The sequence below is a fragment of the Puntigrus tetrazona genome, chromosome 24 (assembly GCF_018831695.1).
Source record: "Puntigrus tetrazona isolate hp1 chromosome 24, ASM1883169v1, whole genome shotgun sequence".
Lineage (NCBI taxonomy): Eukaryota > Metazoa > Chordata > Actinopteri > Cypriniformes > Cyprinidae > Puntigrus > Puntigrus tetrazona.
This window is the reverse complement of record NC_056722.1, coordinates 16,125,012-16,148,893: the sequence shown is the minus strand read 5'-3', so window position 1 is coordinate 16,148,893 and position 23,882 is coordinate 16,125,012. Positions and strand designations below refer to the sequence as shown.

The following is a 23,882-nucleotide window of genomic DNA, read 5'->3' as shown; positions in this document are numbered from 1 at the left end:
ACATCTCGCTGCCTGTATCCTTGATCTGTACCTGCAGTTATGAGCTTTCAATCCTTCGATTTATGATAATGCAGAGCGTCTTCTGATACCAATGTCTTGCACTTGAGGCAGTCAGATTCATGTCTTGACACCTTAATAAATTCACCTGAAACAAGGAGCTATAGATTTCCTGTAAATCATATGTGTTCATTTGGTGGAGTGGGAGCTGTGTCCGTTCTAGCTGCATTTATTTATGCTTAATAGACCTTGAATGACTGCCAGACCTTGGCAAAATAAGATAAAAGTCCTTTTTGTTCATCCGTCAATCTGTCAGACGGAGGGAGAGCTGATGTGAAGCGTTCAGATGGCTGTCTACTTCACCTCCCCTCCCTCCACCCATCTCTCCTCACCTCCGTTCTCCCAAGGGCGAGGGGCAGCGAGTTAGGATGCGAAAAGGTTTAGGCATCGTTTGCTATGCGATCTGACCACCTGTTTTGTTTTCACACTCTCTTTGTTAATATTTAATAACGGTTTATAAATCTGATGAAATCAAATGAGCTGACTCGGCACTTTTTACCTCACTGAGCATCAACACTTCAGCTAGAAAGGCTCTAACACAGATTTTTGCAGTCTGTTTTCTCAGAGACAAAGGAGGGTGTTGGGTGTTAGTGTTGTACTTGTGTGACTGTGCATAGAGAAATGTTCATGCTAGGCTGCACACTGTCAGAGCACAAAAGCAAAACCAGTTACCCAATAATTACATGCTTTCCATTAAACACTCAACGTCTGGATGCCTCCACAAATTAACGAACTACAAGCCACGAGCTGTGTTCGCTCTGTAATTATGTAAACATGCTATTACAAAATTAAAGAACCTAGTTCTTTAGCTTTTGCTTTTTATCACTGTAAGACACAAATATGATGGAAAATAAATGATCGTAATTTATATTTTCTTATATGAGTAAAAACACACACGTATTCTATGCGTTACAAAAATATGCAGCGATATTCAATTATATAAAAACCCATACATACATTACAGACAGAAACTGAAGTCCATAAATAAGTCCATAAATAATTAAACTCCTAATTGAATAATTAAATAATGTAATGATTTCATGATAATTAGGTGTTATTCGTGCACCTGTGTTGAATAGAATTAAATGTTTTTATTTGTGAAGCTCCTTTTTAATGTCTATTGATTTTCTCTTTTAACACAATAATGAATTGTGAATCATAAAATATATAATTTTTTATATAATTGATTTTTAATTTATATAACATTTATAATTAGAAAGGATATTCTTTATAAATAACATGCAAGCTTTAAATTAATTAAAATGCATAAATATTGTAAAATAGTATTATAATTTAAAGTTAATTCCATTACCCCAGTCTTCAGTATCCCTTGTTCAGTGTATAAACAATTAAACTTCTAATGTAAGGATTAATTAGATAAATTGCATTATTTATGCAATAGTAATGTTTATGTTTTTGTTGAATTATTCATAAATTATGCATTAACAGAGTATAGATATGTATATACTTGCAGTAAAAAATATAGAATTTAGTAGGATGCAAGGATTATAATGGATTATAGTTAATTATCATAGTAGAGGAAACTGTCTGATCACTGTGATCAAACTAATATCACACCTTTTCTCAAAAGCCGGTAGGATTTGAGGTATCTATAGCACAAATGGTGTGTGACCGGGTGAAAAAAACAAACACTTGATACTCTTACCAGTTTCAAATAAAACACCTTATAAGCAGCCATGAAAAATTCATAAACCTTCATTTGCTGCAAAGCATCCCTGCAAAAATCACTCTTGGAGGTATTAGGAGAAAGTGATACTGCAGCAGAATGCGCTCAAACACATGAGCTGTAGTGCTGATGCTAGGCTGGATACAACGAGGTAGAGGTTCACACCAGCTGGGTGAACGCCTACATATGAGCAGCACATCATAATGATGATTTTTAACGATTACTGATGTGTTGATTTACGCAGCCTGATGCTTGTGAACCGCCCTCCCATGTTGTCTAAAATCTGAAAATTTGACATGACCTAAACCAAACAAAATCAATCACCTTTTTTTTTTTTTTGTCGATAACGATGTTATGTGTAGATAATGCACGCTCTCGGATTGTTTGCTCTCATTCCCACTCTATCATTACTCATCCCGCTCCACGTTTTTCATTTCTATAATTCTCCATCCATCTCACTTTATCTGCCTCTTCCTTTCCATAATTCTCTATTGTTCCATTCTTGTTTTCCATGACAGTCTATTCATTATCCCTCCACTCTCCATCTTTTTCAGACTTCGTACACCCCTTTTTCATGCTGAGAATTACTGTATTTCCTAAAGTTCTCGTCCGTCACTAATGCGTTATGGGTAGAAGGCAGGGGTTAGGGGATGCCCTTACGAAGCTCCGCTGGTCCCCGTTCAGTCTCCAGGCATCTGCTGACTAATGAGTAATCCCACCCGCGCTCTCTGGAGCTTTCTAACATCATTACATCCACTCTGCACACACACACACACAGCCCTCAATCCTTTGTGTCCACACAAAAATACAGCGTATCAGCAAGTACGTGAGTGTTAGTCGTAATTGGTCGTTCTCGGCTCACATCTTTGACACTATATGCCCCCGACTCCACAGAGAATGCAGCCTCTGGTATGTTTTACAGAGAACAACAAACACCAATCCATTACGCAGGTGTCGCTGATTGCATTCATTACCGGCGGTTCACCTGAGACACGCCGGCTGGCCGGTCCACAATGGACCACCAAGACAAATAGTCTCAATTATTAGTACAGAAAAGAGCACAATCAGTCAAGCAAGACTACGGAGCGATACACTCCGTCAGGGGCCTAATGAAAATGCTGTCATTTGGGAATGTTGAAATTCCCGGAGAAAACTTGCGTCGGGTAAATTAATACCCACACTGCAGAGTCATCGCTGAGAAATGGGATGCAGGGTTTTTTATGGGCTGCGGTTGGTTTTATGTAGTAGTTGGAAATATATTCGCCAAAAAATTAATAAAGAAACTCGAGAACTCTCGTAAGATCTTCCAAATGCCGTTATAAGAGATAAAAGTTCTGAGGCACTGAACTGTACACAAGGTACACATAGGCCTTGATTTATTATGAAAAGTTTCATTTGTGTGTGTGTGTGTGTGTGTGTGTTTTGTGTGACTTAAGAATAATTGCACAAATGACCAAACAAAAAATTTAAAAGGAGGTTTTTTGTATGTGGCAGTTGTACTAAACGTTAGTTATGCCATATTTTTTTTCATTTTATATTTTATTTGAATTACTAATTTTATTTGATATATTATTAGAGTAATTAAGGCTAGTGGCTCTCAAACAGGCGCCACATCAAACATACAAAGCAGAATTATTTGTGTTTATTTTAACAAATAACAATATTAATGCATTGAAGTAAATGCACTTAATTAAAATATTACAGGTACCTAATTAAAACTCAATAATAACATTTAATTATTTACTTAATTTTATTCCCCCTCAACTGCCTGATGGTTGATGACTGATGACTGAGTGTATTCAACACGGTTCTTGAAACTTCAGTCAATCACAAAATACATTTTGGTTAATTCATATTCTGACCCTCCCAGTTTCTCTTAAAGAAAATGCTCTGTTTTGTTAGTTAGTGTAGAACTACTGGATTAAATAACGCACAATATTCAACAATATTCACAATATTCAAATGCCATCATATAGGTTATGTTATTTATTTATTTTTACTCAAAAAGGTTAAAAACTAAAGACCGTAACCTTAATATATATCTGTAAATATATAAAACATGTAAAATATATATATAAAATAATAAAATATATATGATTTACAAGAAACATATTATTATATCATATATTGTTAAAAATGATATAATATAATATAATATAATATAATATAATATAAAAAAGGCATTCATAAACAGGTTCACTAACAGCTTGTGCCAGCGTAAGCCATCTTTTGTTGTTAAAATAGTACTGTCAGGATTTTAAAAAGATGAGCAGTGATTTTTTTGTTTTTGGGGCCTTATCTTATTAAATATGCATTTGCAGGAGTTTCCCTTTCAGACACAACATGTCTTGGAGGAGAATATTTAAATGAATCATGCAACGTTAGTTAATGTTTAAGCTCGTCAAATTACTTGTACTGGTAAAAAAAAGTCTTAAAGCCTTAAAGCAGGCAGATATTTGCACTGCTCTCAGTAGATTGGGCTTGTCATTACAGAAATGATCTGGCTGCATCTGTGTTCTTTAATGTGCTCACTGTACCCTAGATAGGGGTGTACGAGTTATGAATGAATGAAACTTCTTTGTCCGTCTTCACTCTGTCTTGAATCGCGCTCTTGGAAAGCACTTCTGCGTCTCGGCTCACATTACATGACTTGTTTGATTTTTACGTAGAAAGGGCGACAGTGCACCTCATTAAACAAGGATCCACACAAAGAAAATCGAGCAAGGAGCCATTGACTCATATAAGAACAAAACTTAGGCACCAAATAAGTTTTTAATGTGCTCTAAAATAAATGTATTTATTTTTTTACATTTTGACATTTTTAGAAGGCACATTCACTTATTTCACATTTTCAACTATGTTTGCTAAGAAAATGTACGAATAGTCGACTGAAATAATTTTTACAAATAGTAATATGCAGCAGCGATGTTAATTCACGTTTATTTCATATTATAATAGAGAAAGACGTAACGGTTTCACTTGCCGAACGCACATGCCGCATTATAGAGCGCCAAAACCGTATTTATTTTATGAATTTTGTTATGAACTTGGCAGAATGTCAAAGCTGATACGTTGTTTATTAGTAAGTAACAGCGCAAAGCTTATTAAGATTACTGGACGGCAAGATCTTTGATGCGCAACGGCTCGATTTGATACGTGAACATATAACAAAAGATGCGAACGCAAAAACAATCAGGTAAAAAAAAACGAAGCCATAACATGTAAATAGTCACCAGCGGTTTCAGAGGCCCTATGCAGCTTGAGCACCTTGCGTACAGGGAGGATTGGCTCTGCACTATTCTACAAAATACATATAACATCATAACACTTGAAACTCCTGAAATTAAGTGAGCTTAAACTCTTAAACTGGCAAATTCAGATTGGATAGCAGTGCGCGATCTCTAGTTACATTTGACAACAAAAAAAAAGTGTCTGCTGACATCATGTTCTAAAAGAGTGTATTTCTGGCATAAGGCAGCTTCGTATTTTGCCATTACATAAATGTAATTAACACTCAGAAAAAGAAAATAAAACTCTCCTTACACTTAAATCCTTACACTTAACACTGCGCTTCACATATTCGCAGATTTCCAGGCGCCCTAAGACAGAGTGACAGTAGTGTTTGAGTCTGATTATCAAAGCATCATTACACCGAACATATGAAGGATCTCACAAACAGACAACCTATTAAGGGTTGCCAGGTACTCATTATTGTCTCTCTCTCTACTCTGACACCTGGGCACCTGTTCACGTGGGCTTTATCACTATCATTACAAGCGCTGTGACAAACGAACCCTCTGCAAAATTACCAGCTGACTGACGCATCATGTTTTTATTGTGTCTGACAAAACAACCACCGACTAGTGGGGGAATTTTTCATAAAACGATAACAGCTGGTTGCACGTATGGTCCGTGCCGTAGTCTGGCAATGATCAGTACCAGAAAATAATACAAAGCTTGCTTATTAACTGAAGCTTTCTTGCTTGCTTTCCTTAATGCTCACAGGGCACACAAAAATAGCACAAAAATCCAAATCAGGCGACGCACCACCCTGGTACCCAGACATATATAATTATATACATATATATCGACATGATGCTGCCTTCATAGCCTCAGAGGCATTCCTAGGATACTTCAGCGTGTTGGTGTTTTTGGCGTCGTCTACATTGTGATGGATCTGAGGCAGCTGGCCTTGAGGCTAAACACGCGCACGATTTGACAGAGCATTAACATCAGGACTCACAGGAACGTCTGAACTTTCTCTTAAGCTATTGTGCCATTGATCAAGCTGCAAAGATCGAAACGGTTGACAGCCTTGATTTCTAAACTGGACGGATGTTGAAATAGCCAATGAACTATTTAAAGCCGTTCCAGGTTCTCGAAATCACCCAAACCACTTCCACGAATGGCATGAAAAGTGAACCGTGGTCATGTGAGCTGGACTTATTCTAAACTAGCAGCGAGCGGGTGACCGGTTTTAAAAGTAGAGTAAGAATATCACAGCTTACTCATGAGTGGAAAATCCCAGCTTAGTTTCGAATGCTAGTGCACATGGCAAGCTCCTCCCAGCTTTCCAAAGGAGGAAATGCATTTTGGGATTGCATGTGCTCTTGACAAGAATAGGGTGTTTATGCAGATTTTAACTACCATTCTAAAGTTATTGAATGTGCTTTAATAAAATGTTTTGATGATGATTGAATGTTTTTGAAAGTGTTATGTGCTTACCCAGACTCCTTCAAAAAATTACAGTAAAAACAGTAATATTGTGAAATATTATTATAATTTAAAATAACTAATATTTTATATTAAAGTTATTAGTTATATTATAAATCATTAGTTATATTATAAATAAAATATATTATATATTATAAAGTTTTATTATATTAACTTAATATATTATTTTAATATATTGTAATTATTTTAATATAAATGTAATTTATTCCTGAATTTTCAGAAGCTATTATTCTATTGAAATTATTCTAATATGCATATATGGTGTGCAAAAAGCTTTCCTATTAACAATTTTAATAACAGCTGACCTACTGTAAACTGTAATATATTTTAATGAGGATTGTTTGATGATTAAACATTTTAAAATAGCTTTTACTTGAAATATTTTTGCAACAAAATAAAAAATCTATTTAACGCATTCTTGCTGAATAAAAGTAAAAATATGAAATAAAATGAATTAAAAGAAGAGATTTAAATAGATATAAATCAAAACTTTGCAGACATAGAAATACCTCTAGGTATGTCATGGATAGATTGATAACCCGGCATTCATATAAATATATGTGTATTTGTGTATGATCTATATATAAATGTGTATGTGACAGTATGTGTGTGTGTGTCTATATATATATATATATATATATATATATATATATATATATATATATATATATATAGCGTGTGTGTCTAAGCTTAAATGTGTGTGTGTGTATAAAAGTGTGTGTATGTTCTGTTTATTGAATGCAATAACATTTTTTCATATAATTATTTACAGGTAAAAGAATATGATATCTGAATGTATTTTGCTTTAAAATGCAGCACTTTGATAAAAAAAATTTTTTTTTCTTTTTTTAAATGTTGTATTTCTGGTGAAACCTATCTACATTCAAGGGGTGATAAAACGAACAGATAAAGGTGGATTTTTTTGTTGTTGTTTAAGAGGCTAAAAGGCTACAAATGCTGGCGGTGGCTGGCAGTTTTAAAGGGAAAGTTAAGTTAAATCACAAACAATCAAAGTAATAATATGAAAGTGACATACAACGCTGCATCCAGGGCATTCGTTTCCATTCTCACACGTTCTTCTCCGTGACTGGATCCCGCCGCCGCACGGGACTGTGCAGCGCTCCCATGGAGACCAAGCTGACCAATAGACATGTGGGGGGCAGGGCAGGTGCTCATTACAGTATCTAAAATAGATTAAAACAAACACTAAGCATGCAAATAAAACATTTATTTACAAACTCAACCCATCCTGTTTATGCAATGGCCTCAATTGAATATGAATCCTCTGAAGCACAGATTATTAAATCACAAAGGAACACGTTATATTTTTACATAGTAAATAAGAATATAATCATCTCTTTCTACAGTAGAAACTAATTGTAAACATCTCAAAGGTACTTGGTGCATCAAGCCATGATAAATTCACGTTGTCATTTATAAAATGCGTGCAGAAAACAAGTTCAAAATATTGAATTCAACAGGTAGGAACTGCAAACATGAGATAATGACTGGCTAGCGGTTGTGTAGGTCTCCAAGGACAGGAAATGCCTAGGTTAACCTTAATGTAATGGGCACTGATGGAGCAGTGTCTTATCTAAATGAGGTCTGAAGGCAGAGCGAGAGGGGGTTTTCTGAGCCCGTCTGTCCACTTGCAAAGCCAGACGTGTGAGCTAGACGAGTAGTTGTAATTGAAAGGTAGTTGGTATAAAGGTAATTCGTATAAAGCATGATGATTGGACGCACACAGTCAATCATTTCAGCTCTCATGTGGTCTCACTGCAATCAGTGGATCTTTGAAAGGAAGCGAATAATAAATGAAGGCAGTTTCCTTTTGAAGATACGCTCATAACCAGAACAAAGGCTCGGAAAATGAATCAAAAAATAACCTCAGCCATCCAAAGCCCGTGCTGACCCCATACCAGAAAAAAAACGAGCACAGATGTAAGCAGGAGACAAATAAAATCTGAACAAATCCTTACTGATTTTAGGTGCTTAATACCCATCATATTAGAAAGGTAACTGAAATCATATTCTTTTTATTGTATTCCATCCAGTGACTATTGGTGTTATTCAACATACTCTTTGAAACATCTGGAATCACAAAATAAATTGTGGTTAATTTATATATTAGCACTCCCAGTTTCTGCAAATATTTTTCTAAGACAAAAGCAACATAGATAATATAATATAATATAAACAGAATGCATAAAATGTTCTATTTAAAAATATAATATAATATAATAATTTAAATTAACTTTTAAATTAAGTTACAGACACCAAAATAAACCTGAAAAATTGGAAAAATGTTTGTGTATTATTTTACAAATTAAAATCACTATGAAAATACCTAACTGCTGAAATAAATATCTAATGACCTCATATAACTTACAATATGTATACTTGTCTGTGAAACATTTCCACTCAAAAACAATAGCTGCTAATGCTTTGGCCTGAGTATTTAACTGAAGCCATTGTCATTCTTTTCACTACAGAGATTTCTTTTCTATATAAATTAGGCTCATTATAGTTTGAAACTTATTAACAAAATTTCTATTTTCCTGCTGAAATGAATGCACTCTTCCTTGCTAAAAAAAAAATGTTTGCATAAGGAAAGGAGGTCCGTATGGGCAATATTTATCTGTAAAACTGTAGAACACTTCAGGGAAATTACACAAGATGCATTTTTATTTTTCTGTGCCTGAACCCACTTTCTTCAAAAGAGATGTCTGATGATGTGCGTATATGTGCAAATGAGAAAATAAGGGAATATTATAAGTTTCAAATATGAAAAAGTATTCAAAAGTAGGAAGCGGTACACATTCCCATTGGAGAACCACTGATCAGGGCAACTTGTTGTGATGTAGCTTGCAATAAAAAAGTCGAGAGATCCATATGAGAAAAATTTATAGCCAAGGGAAACCCACTGCCAATTTGCATATGCAAATAGTGTTCATTCAAATCGGATTTGCTAAGTTTAACAAGTTTGCCCCTGTTCTGGCACAAAAAAGGAGAAAGAAACAAACGATCAAAAGAACAAGAAAAAAGTGGTAATTAATAGCACATTTGAGATGGTGTATGAAATGAATGAGGGAGAATGTAAAAAAAACACATTCATTTATCAAATGGATTTCAAGCAGAACAAAGTACTGGAGTGTTGCAACAACAGTTCTTTTGCCTGCAGGCGTTCTGTCTTGTTTTAGAGAGTTTCTGAGCGCAAATGGATGGGAGTTGCTGGCTCGGCGTTTACAGACACGCTGTGCGGGGATAGATATATGGCTCTGGACCAGGGTGGTATTATGGACCAGGCAAGTGGGGCCACTGTCAGGGACCTCCAAAGCCTCAGGCTGCATGACCCGGGACTGTCAAAAATCAACACTAGGAACTTACAGAGAGAGTCGAATACTAGGCTCTAGGCCCCAGAGTGCGTAAAGTCCCTTGTCGGTGCCAGAGCCATTGCAGCCATAGGAAAATTTCATTATTTCCTATGTTATATATAAGATATCAGCAAGATATCTTTTAATTTCTTATTTATTCAAAAATTCTAAAACTTTAATATTGTAAAATGGTCTGACTTTAATTTTAAGTTGCCTTAACTACTATGCACTTACATATAAATAAATAATTTGATAGAATGCACTTTTAATAAGTTAATATTTAATTATTTATAATTAAATTGTTTAAAAAGAAGACACAGACCCCAGGCTACAAAAAAGTTTATTTATATTTAATATAAGCAATAATATATAAATAATAAAATTACAATTTTCCCAAGCTCATAAGTAAACTAGTAAGTTCAGTAAAATGTGGGTCCCGCTTTATATTGTGTTCCTAATACCAGTGCACCTACATAGTAACTAGATGTGTGTGTAGCATGTAACTGCAGTGTAAGTGTACTATTGTAATACCAGTGTACTAACATGGTAACTCCTCAGGAACTGTCCACTTAATATAAAGTGTAACATTCTGGACATCAACCACAATTTATATGTAAAGCCTAACGCTGCAGTGTAACATCAGAGTCATTACATGGTAAATCCATACAAATTATTTGCTTAATATAAAGCGTAACACTTTCTTTACCGAAAAGTGCTGTTAGTCCTGTTACACATTTGTACTTTCATGATCAAAAGTGTTGTTAACAATGTCCTGTTACGCATGTGTACTTACACATACCATTCAGTGGGTCGTTACATGTTTGTTTCACAATGTGGACACACTGCGGTTACATACTAAGCACACACATAGTTACTATGTAAGTACACAAGTATTAAAGACGCAATATGAAGCGAGACCCCAAACAATCTAATGTGTTCATTCACGAAGGTGTGAGATCTGATTTATAAATCCATCTTCTAAATTTCTAAACAACAAAAAGGGTGAGCAAATGAGGAAAGCTTATTTATTTTTGACTGAAGTGTCACTTTATGTCTCTTTCTCGTGTCCCTCATCGAGGACATCTCATGGCGACCGACCCACAGCAGAGTGGCGTGCTGAGTACTTTGCCATCTGGCAGCAGTGCGCCCAACAGGGACTAAAGTGTGACTGTACATATGAGCTGAATACTTCTGAACAGATGCCCAGTGGCTGAGCGGGACTCAAAGTAAAAAAGTTCCCCGTAGCACTAACAAGTGAATCCAAACTTCTTTCAATATCGGACAAAAGACCCCAACTATAGAGATTTTGCAGTAGCCCTAGTAGAACAAAACCAGGAATGCTCCTTTCTTCTTTTGGTCTGAAGCGTCCTGCTAAGGGACTGACAAAGCACATTTGAGCCATTAACTCGGCTCCCTTCAACCTTAAATGAAAACTGTGGGCCCTGACGCTCTCCCGGATATGTTTTCACAGCCATTATGCACCGCTGGGCTGGTCGAGGTGTTGTATTAAAGTGGATGGGTGGTGTGAAAAACTACTTGCAGGGGCTTGTAGACTAGCTAGGCTGGAGCCAAACTCAAAGCTTGCACCAGAACTTTTCTGCTGATTATTCACAGCCTTTATGCTTAGACACCTAAGGGCATCAAGTGCCCGGCGCCTTGGAGAAACAGTGTAAGTGGGGGCAGGAAAATGAAAATGCAAGAGGTGGCAGAAATGAGTGCGCTTTACAGTCACCTGCAAAAAAAAAAAAAAAAAAGAAAAAAAAACTACCAATCTGCTGCGTTCTTCATGTCTTAAGCTCCATGTCTGTGTTTCTATGGTGACTTAAAAACTGTGGCCGGCTCGTTTTCTCTCGTTTGACAGAAAAAAATATTGCTCAGCAGTTGCTCCTTCATAAGCCAAGACACATGAAATAAGTTTTTAACAACTCTTTTTTTACAAATCCAGTAGAAGTATAACACTATAAAATTAATGCAGATAGCCTGGCTCATATCAAAAGCATGGAATTATAGGATACGGCAAAATTACAAATTTTAGGACTTTCGTATCTTGGCAAACCTGAGGTCAGTTTGCTATACTGTCAAAATATCATCTTCTAAAATGAGAAAGACTAATATTAAAACAGCTTAATATTTTCAATCATGCATAGATATTGTAAGCTACATTTACAAAAGTGTACAATTTTCAGTTTAGTCCAGTCTTTATATTTCTTTTGTTTGTATCATTTTTTATATTATATTTTTCTTCATATTTTTCATATACAACACTGTAAACAAAACAAAACAAAACAAAAAGCCATTATCAGTTATTATCAATTTATGGATGTTCCTGGTAAACAAATAAATAAAGTGCAGCATTCAAAATGTTTGTGAAACACCTGTGAAAATCTATTTTATTTTAAAAGTTTTATATTTGAAAGTTGATCAAAGTTAATAAGAAACACTACTGATTCAGTCCAGTTAATAATTTTTTATATTTTTGGGCCTATAATTAAAATAAATAAATAAATAAAAATATATGTGTGTGTGTATATATATATATATATATATATATATATATATATATATATATATATAAAGGTTTAAATAAATGGTTTAATGTACAAAAAAACAAAACCAAAAAACAAAACAACAAAAAAAGTCCTTTTTATTTACCACTTTGTTTCATCTTGTTGGTCCTTAATTATTGAATTGAACATGAACCTTAATTATTTACCAAATTCAGCTATTATAATAATATAATAAGAAAATAATGTTCTTGTCTTGTTCTCAGCAACAGCCAAGTTTAACAGTGATGTCACATAAGTGAGAAAATGTATAAAAAAATCTGAAGACAAAAGCCTGAAGTGTGATTTGGGAAAAGTTGGCACCTTCAACAGAGGGACCACAACTGTTTCCAACAGATGCCTCTCTCGCCCTCTCTTCATCCCAGCACTTCAGGTCTAATTTTTCAGCTGCGATGTACTGTTGCTTAGAAACCTCACACATTCTCAGGGCAGAGCAGTTTAAGCATAATTCTGCCATGATTAGACGACGCACTATCATACCTACAGTGTTTGAGTGTGTGTGTGTGTGGAGTATGTGGCTGCAGTCTCTGTAATTAACAAGCCTAAGCGTGTTTATTTTTAATTGAATGTCAGTCACGCAAATTATGGGGCAGATAAAGAAGAATGTCTCTTACTCCTCCATTCAAGAGCTTGGTTTGTGTGCTTCCAGTACTAACAAGCTTTCTAGAGATGAACGTTGCATAATAGGATGAGTTATAGAAAAAGCAGTAAAATGAGCTGCGTATATTCATTCTTTATCGTCAACTGCCATGCAATCACAGCAGCAATCACATATGCAGCAGGTGAGAATGAAAACAACAAAAAAAAGCGTGCCCTTTCCAACAGGCACATTGCCCTCTTCAATTTTGTGGAGTAAATTCCAAAAAATGAATACATTTGCATATGTAACGAACTCTTCTTTACCTCTCTTCACGGTTCTGGCCCACACAGACGCGTCCTCCATGGCGTGGAGTGGGGTTGCTGCAGGAACGCTGTCGGACCTGGAATCCGATCCCACAGCTGGTGCTGCAAGGAGCCCATGCCGTCCACGGCGTCCATGCCCCGTTCCTGAGGATGGATATGTTACGGCAGTAATCACTAATCAGACGCCGGCACAGCTGCCTGCTATTATCTGACATTCAGTTTGTTAACTGAGTTAAGACCGTTCTAAGCTTGTTTACAATGGGAACAACATAATTGTATGAAATGATTTAGTCATAAAAATTAATTCAGTATCGCGTATTTTTTGTTTTCTGAAAAAGACGGCACGGTATGGAAGCTTGTTTCCACTTCAGTTAAAGGACTAAAATAGGATATTAAATAAAAAATATAATCTAAAATCACAATACGGTAAACATGCAATTTAGAAATTTAGGAAGATACTCAATTACACAATATAAGAGTCACATTGAGAGAAATGAAGAGGCATACAAGAACGTTTGCAATAAAGTAACAATTAATTCAAATGAGAAATTTAAGTAAAAAAAGTTGAAATATGTAAAACATTAAGTGACAATTGCAAAAAAATATAGTCGTGTTGTGAGATACACATTCATAATTATAAGAAAAAAGAGACGCGAGACATTAATCAATTCTCTGATTAAAGATGATTATGGGAAATTAAGTACTGTAATTGTGATATTTACAGTCACATTTAAAAAAAAAATCATATTACGATAATTGGGGGGAAAATATACAATTACAATCAAATTGCGATATATAAAGTAAAAAAAAAAATAGATTTAAATATAATTTAATTTATAATTTTAAAAACATAATTTGTGACTATTGTCTGATTTAAAGTCACAGTTGTGCTATTGTATATCAAATCACATCCATCAAATATAGAGCAAAGTGGCAATTGCAATAAGTTAAGTTGCAATTGAAAGATAAATTAATTGTGAATTTTATTTGTGAAAATATAGTCACTCTACATGATTACGAGACAAAGTCGGAATTATAAGAAATAACAATCCTTTAAAAATGCACTTCTCACTACCGAAAACTAAACCACTGCTATATGTTCAGCATTACAATAAACATTGTTGCAGCTGTCTCTAACACCTTATATTTTTACTTTGAGGTGGAAACTGGCTTTCATACAATTCTGTCAAGCCTAAAAGTGAAATGTGTAACTTTCTGTTTGCACTTTACTCTTTTGGGAGACGTTTTGTATACCTGGAGCAGTTTGCCACCTCAACACTGATTCCTTGGCACGGCTGCCCTCCACACTGAGGGCTCGGGCTGTCACACGCTCGAGTGCGACACTGGCATGAACCAACACTGCCGCCATCGTTGTGACTGCAAGCTTTCCATCCTGACCAGGCTCCAAAATGACCGTCCACAGTCACATTCCTCACCTACACACAACAGAAGGAGGACACATAAATAGTAAATGGGCACAGAAACAAGTAAACAAAATCTGAATGCAAATAAATTATTACTGCAGATAAGGTCACATTTGCCAGTTATTAGACGAATCCAAACTAAAATATAGCTTTCAGCATATTAGATCTGTGATAGCTGAAAATAGCAGTCCTCCTCTTTGGAAAATGAACACGCTTTACAATGAGCAAATATTTTCATTTGAGGCATTATATGAGAATGTGGTAATGAATAGGTAATGTAATTTTGTTATTGCTCTCTGGTTATTAACATCTGAGGTATCAGATACAGGACAACATGTTTTGTGAACAAAGGGAGAAGGTAATGTCGTCTAGCGCATAAAATACGATGAGTTCTGTGGAAAAGATTGTCAATGCATTATGAATAGAGAAGAATAAATGACCCTCTGTGTGGAGAGAAATTGTTTGTGCTCTTTGTGTACCGAACGCATAAGAGAGTCACATTTCCAGTGCGGTGGAAGAGTAAAAACAAACCTCATTTTCAAAGGCCTCACTTTTCCTTTAAATATAGATGGGGTTTCTGCCAATTTTAAGACAGGGATGATACAGTAAGTTACCGTTTTTTTTTCCCAGAGAAAACAAATGTGGTTCTTTGTTTATTTCCATTCGGTGTCTGCCTCCAGATGGGCTTTGTGAATGAACTGTGTCTCGTCTAGCCTTACTGTTCTGTACTACTGAAGTCATTTTAGATCTGTCACTCAACCTCTGGCACCTGGACACAATCTTACCCTGCAGACGAATAGGCAAAAAATATGTGGATATATCATCTAAAAAGACTATGTCAAATGACCAGGATGTGATAGTGTATGTGGTGTAGGTACAGAAAAAGTGTGTGTGTGTGTGTGGTTGAAAAGTATTTGAATTTTAAAAAAGGATGATCAAAAATGGTATTCATGGTTGTTGTTAGTGACAAGTTAAAAAACGGTTTGTTCAAAAGATAATATTTTCAGTCATTTTGACTGACACAAATACCATATTGAATTTCACATTGAGTCTGAACTATTCTTCTATATAAATGCTATATCAAAAGAATTGAAATTCCTTTGACTCTGACCTAGAATTTTGACTCTGACCTAGAATCAAACCTTAAAAAAAAAAAAAAAAAAGTTTTAAATAATAACAACACCAACAACAATACACAAACAAACCAATAATATGAACAACAACAAAACCGTAACAAAAGAAAATAAACCACTTGTGTTTTGGGAAATAAGAGGTTTGGACAAAAAATAAAAAGAGGCACAATGTCAAAGAAAGGTGAATGAAATTGGAAAAACAAAACAAATGAACCAACCAAAATCACAAAACAAAAACAGAACCAAAAACTCAACCAAAACTGAAAACAACAAAACAGCCATTGCAATTTTTTGGAAAATATAATGCTTGGAAACAAAAAGAAGCATCATTACGTCATTGACCTTGTACGAGAACGTGAATGAAACTGGAGCTTTTTGCAGGTAAGATACAAATCTGCATCCGTGACCACACAAGCACCACGGCTAAACATGTTTGGGGCACATTTTTAATTATTACTTCCAACAAAAAAGGACATCTGGTCCTCAAAATGTGTAACCAATATGTGTAAACAACATGTGTGCAACTAAATCAATAGAAATCTTGCATTCTAGTGACTCTGAGACCGAAGCCTCCCACACTTTTACACTTCCCTGTTTGTGTTCAACAATTCCATGCTGCTTTCTTCAAGCAGCGTGGGAGGCAACGTGCTATTACACAAAATGTCATTTCTCAGCTACGGCTACAGGCTACAAGGTCTTTCACCTAAATACGTGACCCCGTGAGACTGCCACGAGGCCTGATATGGTTTATAGTATCCTTGTGTCTACAAATTTGTGTGTGTGTGTGTGTGGATTATGCTCTAAGAGCAGTGGTACTGTATCTCGTAGAACGCTGCACGTAACCTTTAGAACACGAAACCACGTGAAGAGCAAGTGTCTAAATATTTTCAGAGCCACTATACATGGGAGGGACGTGATGGATTGGACAAAGGATTCTGGGAGTGATCTACAGGCTGGGAGGCCTCAGGCAGGGGCACATGTCTGCACAAAGGAGTGTGGGAATATGAAGCCATGTTACCAGAGAATGGCATTCAACGGAAAGATGGCTGACAGCAAATTCTCCACCGCTTTGTTGCTTCGCACACAAGCGCTATTTACTATTAGCCTTATATTCTCTTTTTGAGTACACAAGGAAGAAAAGTTTGTTTTGCTGCAAAAGCAACAATACATCAGATCTGCACCGTCTCAGCACTGTCTGTCCATCACCTGCAATGTTTCCTCAACATTGTTATAAAACACTTCTAAGAGTGTCTGCTGTTATGGGAAAAAAAGTTGATCCTGCAAGTTACGGTTGAAGCGGGCGCATTTGTCACTGTTCTTCACCGACAGACTGGATCAGCATCAAGAGTCTTCATACGAAAAAAAACAACAACAGCCATTTGGCTTTGAGGGCTGAGGCACTGCGTGAATGATTAAAGTGCGTTCTGGATACTCACAGGACACCGTGTGATGCTCTGCTCCCATTGGCTCATGCTGACGCTTTCTTCCAGGGTGGTACATTTCTTGAGCACCAGATCCCAGCCGCAGTATGGATCCCTGGCTCCACACAGGCACTGAGAGAGAGAAAGAGCAGATGCTCATCGTGATACGAAAGGTTATGGCAACATTAATCACTGAGAGGAGACAAAAGAAGAGCAGAAGTGAAGAGGTCATGTAACGCGAAATCCAATTTTAACAACCGACAGCTTCCTTCTCAATCAAAAAACATCATATACAGACATTAAACCACAAATGCAGCTTATTAAAATCCATTCTGATATCAGAAACCTGAACCATCAGAAACCTGAAACAAGAACAAGCCGGACTGATCGCATTGCTGTAAAGCGATGAATAAAAATAAAAGTTTTTGCTTGTATAATGCATGTGTATTCAGTGAATATTTAATATGTATATATAAATACATACAGTATATAATTAGAAAACATTTAATTGTATTTATTAGTGCTGTTAAACAAATTAATTGCAATGAATCGAATCCAAAATAAACATTTTGGTTTGCATAATATATGCATGTGTACTGTGTATATTTATTGTGTTAATCTTTCATTGTTCTTTAGTCCTTGGCTTAGATGGCCTGCCTCCCATCCAATAGCTGCTGTAGGTAAAGCTGGATTTCACGCGTCCTTCAAGATCTACATCCATGCATGTCGATTAATAGCGGCCATTCTAGATTCATCGATGCTTAAGTGCTGGTTTTTAGGTCGTTTTCAATATGCTTAGAATTGGAAGGTCTTTTCCGAATTGATTCTTAGGCCATACACATGGCCTAAAAAGGTCTGTAAGGATGCTCAGTGTCCAGGATCTATCACAGAGCAGGCTATTTTTAGAAAGGCCATGAGAAAGCATAGCAAGAGTTAATGAAGCTTCACTATTTCACTCGAAGAAAGAGCATTTACACAGAAGTCTTAAAGGTGCACTCTTCTATAAGACTATAAAAAGGATTGAAAAATCATCATGTAAATTAAATTTGAACACTAAATAGAACAAAAAAAGTTGAATAGCTTCATAAGTGTACCTCTGGGAAATAAACAGAATGGTAAAAACATATCATATAAGCCCTTTAAAAAGTTAAACACCTTAAAGAGCACACGTGCTTCTTATAAGCATTGCTTGCTTTGGCATAACTTAATCGGACAATATTTCCCTCGAGTGCTGGTAATAACTTTAATCAGAAACAGAGAACAGCCCTGAGATGCACCGAATAGCTTTTCAAACTCATTGAGGACTATTACAGCAGTCATCAGCATGGATGGAAAGATGAAGCCAAGCATTCAGTGCCGTAAAGCGTGGAGTACAGTGACACGGCAATGTGAATCACAGCAGTGTAAACCTGCCACTTTAAAACTGTTAGGGCATGTGACTGTTTATTCAAATAAAATTTGCATAAATTCCCCTTTTTGGTGTCAAAGTATAGAGGTGTGAGTAATTGACCTCTTCCTATCTTTAACCGCTTAAGAGGATCGAAAAAGCTCATCAGGCAAAACTCAGCTCATATTCACATAACTCAGCGCTTTTCATTGGAATGCAAATGGAGAGAGATGATGAACAGGCTGCCATCTCCTCTTATGAGCAGAGATTAGAGAAGTGCTCTTGATATGAAGGCCTGGAGGCACAATGTCAAACACGATGATTGCTCTTTGTTGCCCTCTGGCAGAGGATCTTTGTGACATTACGTTTATTCTTGTGCAGTGAAAAAAAAAAAGGTTGCCGGCATGTATGTGCTCGTGAGATTAGTAGAATCATTTATCTCGCCAGGAATCAAAACTTTGGTATTATTAAAAGCAGTCATAACATGACACTTGCATTTAACTCATTTAACACATAAAACATAACATTTGCATGGAGAAAAAATGGGTAACACTTCACGATAAGGTTCTTTTCGCCAACATCAGTTAATGCATTAGGTTTAATAATTAGGATTTGTAATTAGGATTATAATTTTAGTAACAATTAGTTGCTTATTAGCATGCATATTACTAAAATATTAGTGCTAATTAAGCGCATATTAATGCCTTATTCTACATCCCTAATCCTACGCAATAAATAAACTTACCAACTACCTTACTAACTATTAATAAGCAGCAGATTTAGAATTTATTGAGGGAAAAGTCGTAACAAGTGTTACTGAATTAATAAATAAAAGACAGGGTGGCAACTAGTTGCATATTAGCATGCCTATTATACCATATTATATCATATTAGACATCCCTAATCCTACCCGATACCTAAACTGTACTATTATTAAACAGCAAATTAGGAGTTTATTGAGGCAAAAGATGCAGTTAATGGTTGGTTAATAGCGAGAATTGGACTTTAAAATAAAGTGTGACCAAAGACATTATTAAGCATGAATATAAATTAATAAATGCTGTGAAATGGTCTACTGTCACCAAAGTTAACACATGTTATCCTATTGGAAAGATTAGGCCAGAAAACAAAAATAAAATTCTAAGTTTTCAGTAGTGTAAAAAAGCTGTAGCCTTGGAGTTGATTAGACTGTGAAAAATAGGATTCACTGATATTTGTTAATACTTGTTTCCATGGCCACATAGTCTTGCAAACAAAAAGAAGAAAAGATATCATGTGCAAAGTTATTATGTTTTGATGAATTGGTTGACAAAAGAAATTGGATGAAGGATGTGTCAAGCTCCAAAATGGACAAAAAACAGCAACAACAAAAACTACTATCCTTAAAGTCCACATAATCTGTTCATTATAGGTCTCAACCAACTTAGACACCATGTTGAATTTAACATGGATGAGGCTTTACAATGGAACGTATTGTATAAAAATTTCACAAATGATGTATTTTGGGAAAAATAAATTTCGTCATGCTAAACAAATTCGGTGCTAGTAAGGTCTATTCTAATTTCAAAGTCATCAAACAACACCTTCTGTGTTCAGTTCTTGCTTAGTTAAATGCTGACATTTTCACTTTTGGAAAGTAGTTCCCTTTCAGTCGGTCACTCCGAGTCACGTCGGATGACCGACGAATTGGGATCTCGCTTCGAGAGACCAATCTACTTCGAGTGTATCTAAACAAGCCAATTGAAGATTGGCATGCGCTAATCGCATCCAGCTGCCGCTGATCACAGCGCGTGTATAAATAAGCAGCGGGTGCAGCGCATATTCAGCTTTTCGCTTCGGAGCCGAGCGTGACTGTTCCGCTCCAAAGACGATCTACGAGTGTTGGAGTACGGCGTTTCAGCGGAGGTCGTTTTCCTGCGTCGAGTGGATTGCCACAATCAGGCTGCACTACCCCCCTGTTTGTGTGCAAAACGGCTATCCCCTGTTGCCGCAGCACTAAAAGAGCATTCGCGGGTGCGTCTTTTTAAAGACGACGTTACGTCTGGCAAACTCGACGCGTCTTGGAAGACAGCGTGGGTCTTGCTTCAGACTACGTACACCCGTGTGTTTCTGGATGCGGTTGTTACCTGGTGTTAGGTGATGGTCACAATCGTTGCCTCGTGTGCCTGGGCTTAGCACGCTGAGGTGGCGGTTGTGGATGAATCATTTCCTCGCGGGAGATGGTCATCTCGGAGTGATGGGCGGGCTCTGTCGCCTTGAAAAAAGGAGGCGGAGCTTGTGTTTGCTCGACTTGGTTCTCATTCTGGCTGCAGACAGGTGGGCTCCATTTCGTTGTGACACAAAGCTTAAACTCTGCAACCAGTGGAGCTGCAAAGGGGCAGTCTGGACCCTCACGTGGGGTATCAGCTGTACCCTCTTGGGCTCCCCCTGATGATCAGAAGTCAATCGCTGCATCGGAAGGTGAGCCAGACATTTCTGGAAGTGAAGATCCGGTTGCTCTCGTCTACCAGGCGTTGAATGTACTGGATACAGATCTAGAAATAGTGGCTATGCTTGCCCAGGCCGTCGAGGTGATCGGGATCAAGTGAAACCTCCACTGCTTCCCGGCCCTCGAGGCTGGACGATTGGTATTTAAGGGTGGCTTGCGCTGGTTCTCAGGGCCCCACCCTGGTACCTTTCTTCCCGGAAGTGCATGAGGAGCTTACTGGGATGTGGAAAGCACCTTTCACTGCCAGAAACTGCCCCAGTGGCTCCTCCTCCTTCACCACCCTTGACAGTGGCACAGCCAGGGAGTTCGGTGATCGCCCCCAGTGGAGCGGTCAGTTGGGATGCAGCTGTGTCCCAATGCCGTTCCGCTTAGTGCGGTGATCCTGTGCTCCCCTCCGGGCCTGCAGGTACTCGTCGGCTCGAGCGGCAGTGCCTTGTGCGGCCTGTGGACAAGCTGCGTCTGCAGTACGCTTTGGCGTTGTTGCAGGTTCATCAGGCCAAGGCACTGAAGGATCTGCACAGGGGTGGTCATGACCTGGAAGTTCTGAAAGAACTCTGTATCGTGATGGACCTCGCGCCCGCGCGGCGAGAAGGTCTACAACGGTCTCTGGGTTGTCGCGATGGCCACTCACGGTGGTCCAGAAACGCCATCTGTGGCTGTGTTTGAGTCGACATGCGCGGAGGTAGACAAGACCGCGTTCCTTGAATGCCCCATGTCCCAGACCGGCCACTTCGGCGACGCAGTGGAGAACTTTGCCCAGCAGTTGCCCAGAAGCAGACTGAGGTAAGAAACATCCTGCCTCGGCGTGCAGCTGCTGCCTTCACCCAGCCGCCGACGGCCCACCTCAGCCAGCTCGTCGCCGAGGTGCCCCCTGCTGCCGCCACCGCTCCCGTGCAGTCAACGCAGCAGCCCCATCTAGGCAGCACCGTGGAGCTGGCAGCAGGGCAGCCACCCAGCCTGTCCAGGCTCCTGCCAAACCTGGAGGAAGCGCAGGTGCAAGAGGCCCTCAGATCCGGGGATGGAGGGAGCTGCTCTGCCGGGCAGAGAATGTTGCCGCTACCTAAAACCTCGACAAGGCGGTTTCCTCTGTCTCTGGGTCCCCAGGGAGAGCGAGGAGTTGAGCGGGCCAGTTCCGCGCCACTCACGCTCTCCTTGGGCTAATATGCAGCAGTGGGAAGACTGGGAGGGCGAACCAACAGCCTACCGCCTCACTTCTGCGGGGATGCAGGTAAGAGTTGCACACACTCAGACCCGCTCGGACCGGCCACGAGGCGCCCGAGCCGGGTCCTGCACTCCCCTCGCTGCCCCATCGCCTGCGTCGGTGGTTCCGCTCGAGCCGCTAGTTCGGTCTCTGGATGCCTGGTTGAATCTTCCCAGGCTATCCCGGTGGCTCCTGCGAACCCTTCCGACTTCGGCTGTATGATTCAGTTCATCCGGCGTCCCCCAAGTTCAGTGGGATCCGCTATATGTCAGTGAACAATCGTGTGCCCCTGTCTTGTGGGCGGAGATTGCTGTCCTTCTAGTGAAGGCACGATAAAGCCGCTTCCTCCAGCCGATGTGAGGTCGGGGCTTACAGCCCATACTTCATAGTGCCCAAGAAAGGCGGTGGGTTATGACCAATCTTGGATCTGTGAGTCCTGAATCGAGCACTCCCGTTCAGGATGTTGACACAGAAGCGCCTATTCAGTGCGTCCGTCCCCAGGATTGGTTGCAGCGATCGACCTGAAGGACACGTACTTTCATGTGTCGATTCTTCCATGCCACAGGCCATTCCTGAGGTTGGCGTTCGAAGGTCGAGCATATCAGTACAAGTCCTACCCTTCGGGCTCTCCCTGTCGCCACGCAGCGTCTTCATGCAAGTCGCGGAAGCAGCCCTTGCTCCACTGAGAGAGTAAGGCGTTCGCATTCTCAACCAACTGGATGACTGGCTCAGTCCGGGCTCAGTTGTGCGAACACAGGGATCTGGTGCTACAGCACCTCAGCCAGTTGGGGTTTCAGGTCAACCAGGAGAAGAGCAAACTCTGTCCAACGCAGAGGATCTCTTTTCTTGGGATGGAGCTGGATTCGATCGATCAGATGGCACACCTCACAGAGGAGCGTGCCAATTCGGTGTTGAACTGCTTCAATATGTTCAAGAGCAGGATGGCGGTCCCACTGAAATATTTTCAGAGGCTCCTGGGGCATATGGCAGCGCGCGGCCACAGTGATGCCGCTGGGACTAATCCATATGAGACCGCTTCAACATTGGCTACGATCGAGTCCCGAGGTGGGCGTGGCAAAGTGGCACTCACCGGGTTCAAATAACACCGGCCTGCCGCCAAACCTTCACCCGAGTCAGACCTCTCGTTCCTTCGGGCGGAGTGCCCCTGGAGAAGGTCTCCAGGTATGCTGTGGTTTCACGGATGCCTCCACCACCGGCTGAGGGCCACGTGCAACGGGCATGCAGTGTCAGGGGTTTGGGCGGGGCCTCAACTGCAATGGCACATCAACTGCCTAAAGTTGCTGGCAGCACATCTCGCCTAGGCAGTCTCGAGAACTGCCTTCGAGGCCAGCATGTACTAGTCTGCACAGACAACATACTGACCGTTGCGTACATCAACCAACAAGGTGGTCTACGCTCCGTCGTATGTCGCAACTAGCCCACCACCTCCTCCTCCTATGGAGTCGGAAGTTCTGAGGTCGCTTCTCGCCATTCACATTCCAGGAGTGT

General features: G+C 39.0%; 1 pseudogene; it reads right to left on the bottom strand.

Annotated features, from left to right (window-relative positions):
• The window catches only part of LOC122330220, a 135,998-nt pseudogene that overhangs the window by 22,589 nt on the left and 89,527 nt on the right, over nt 1-23,882 (bottom strand).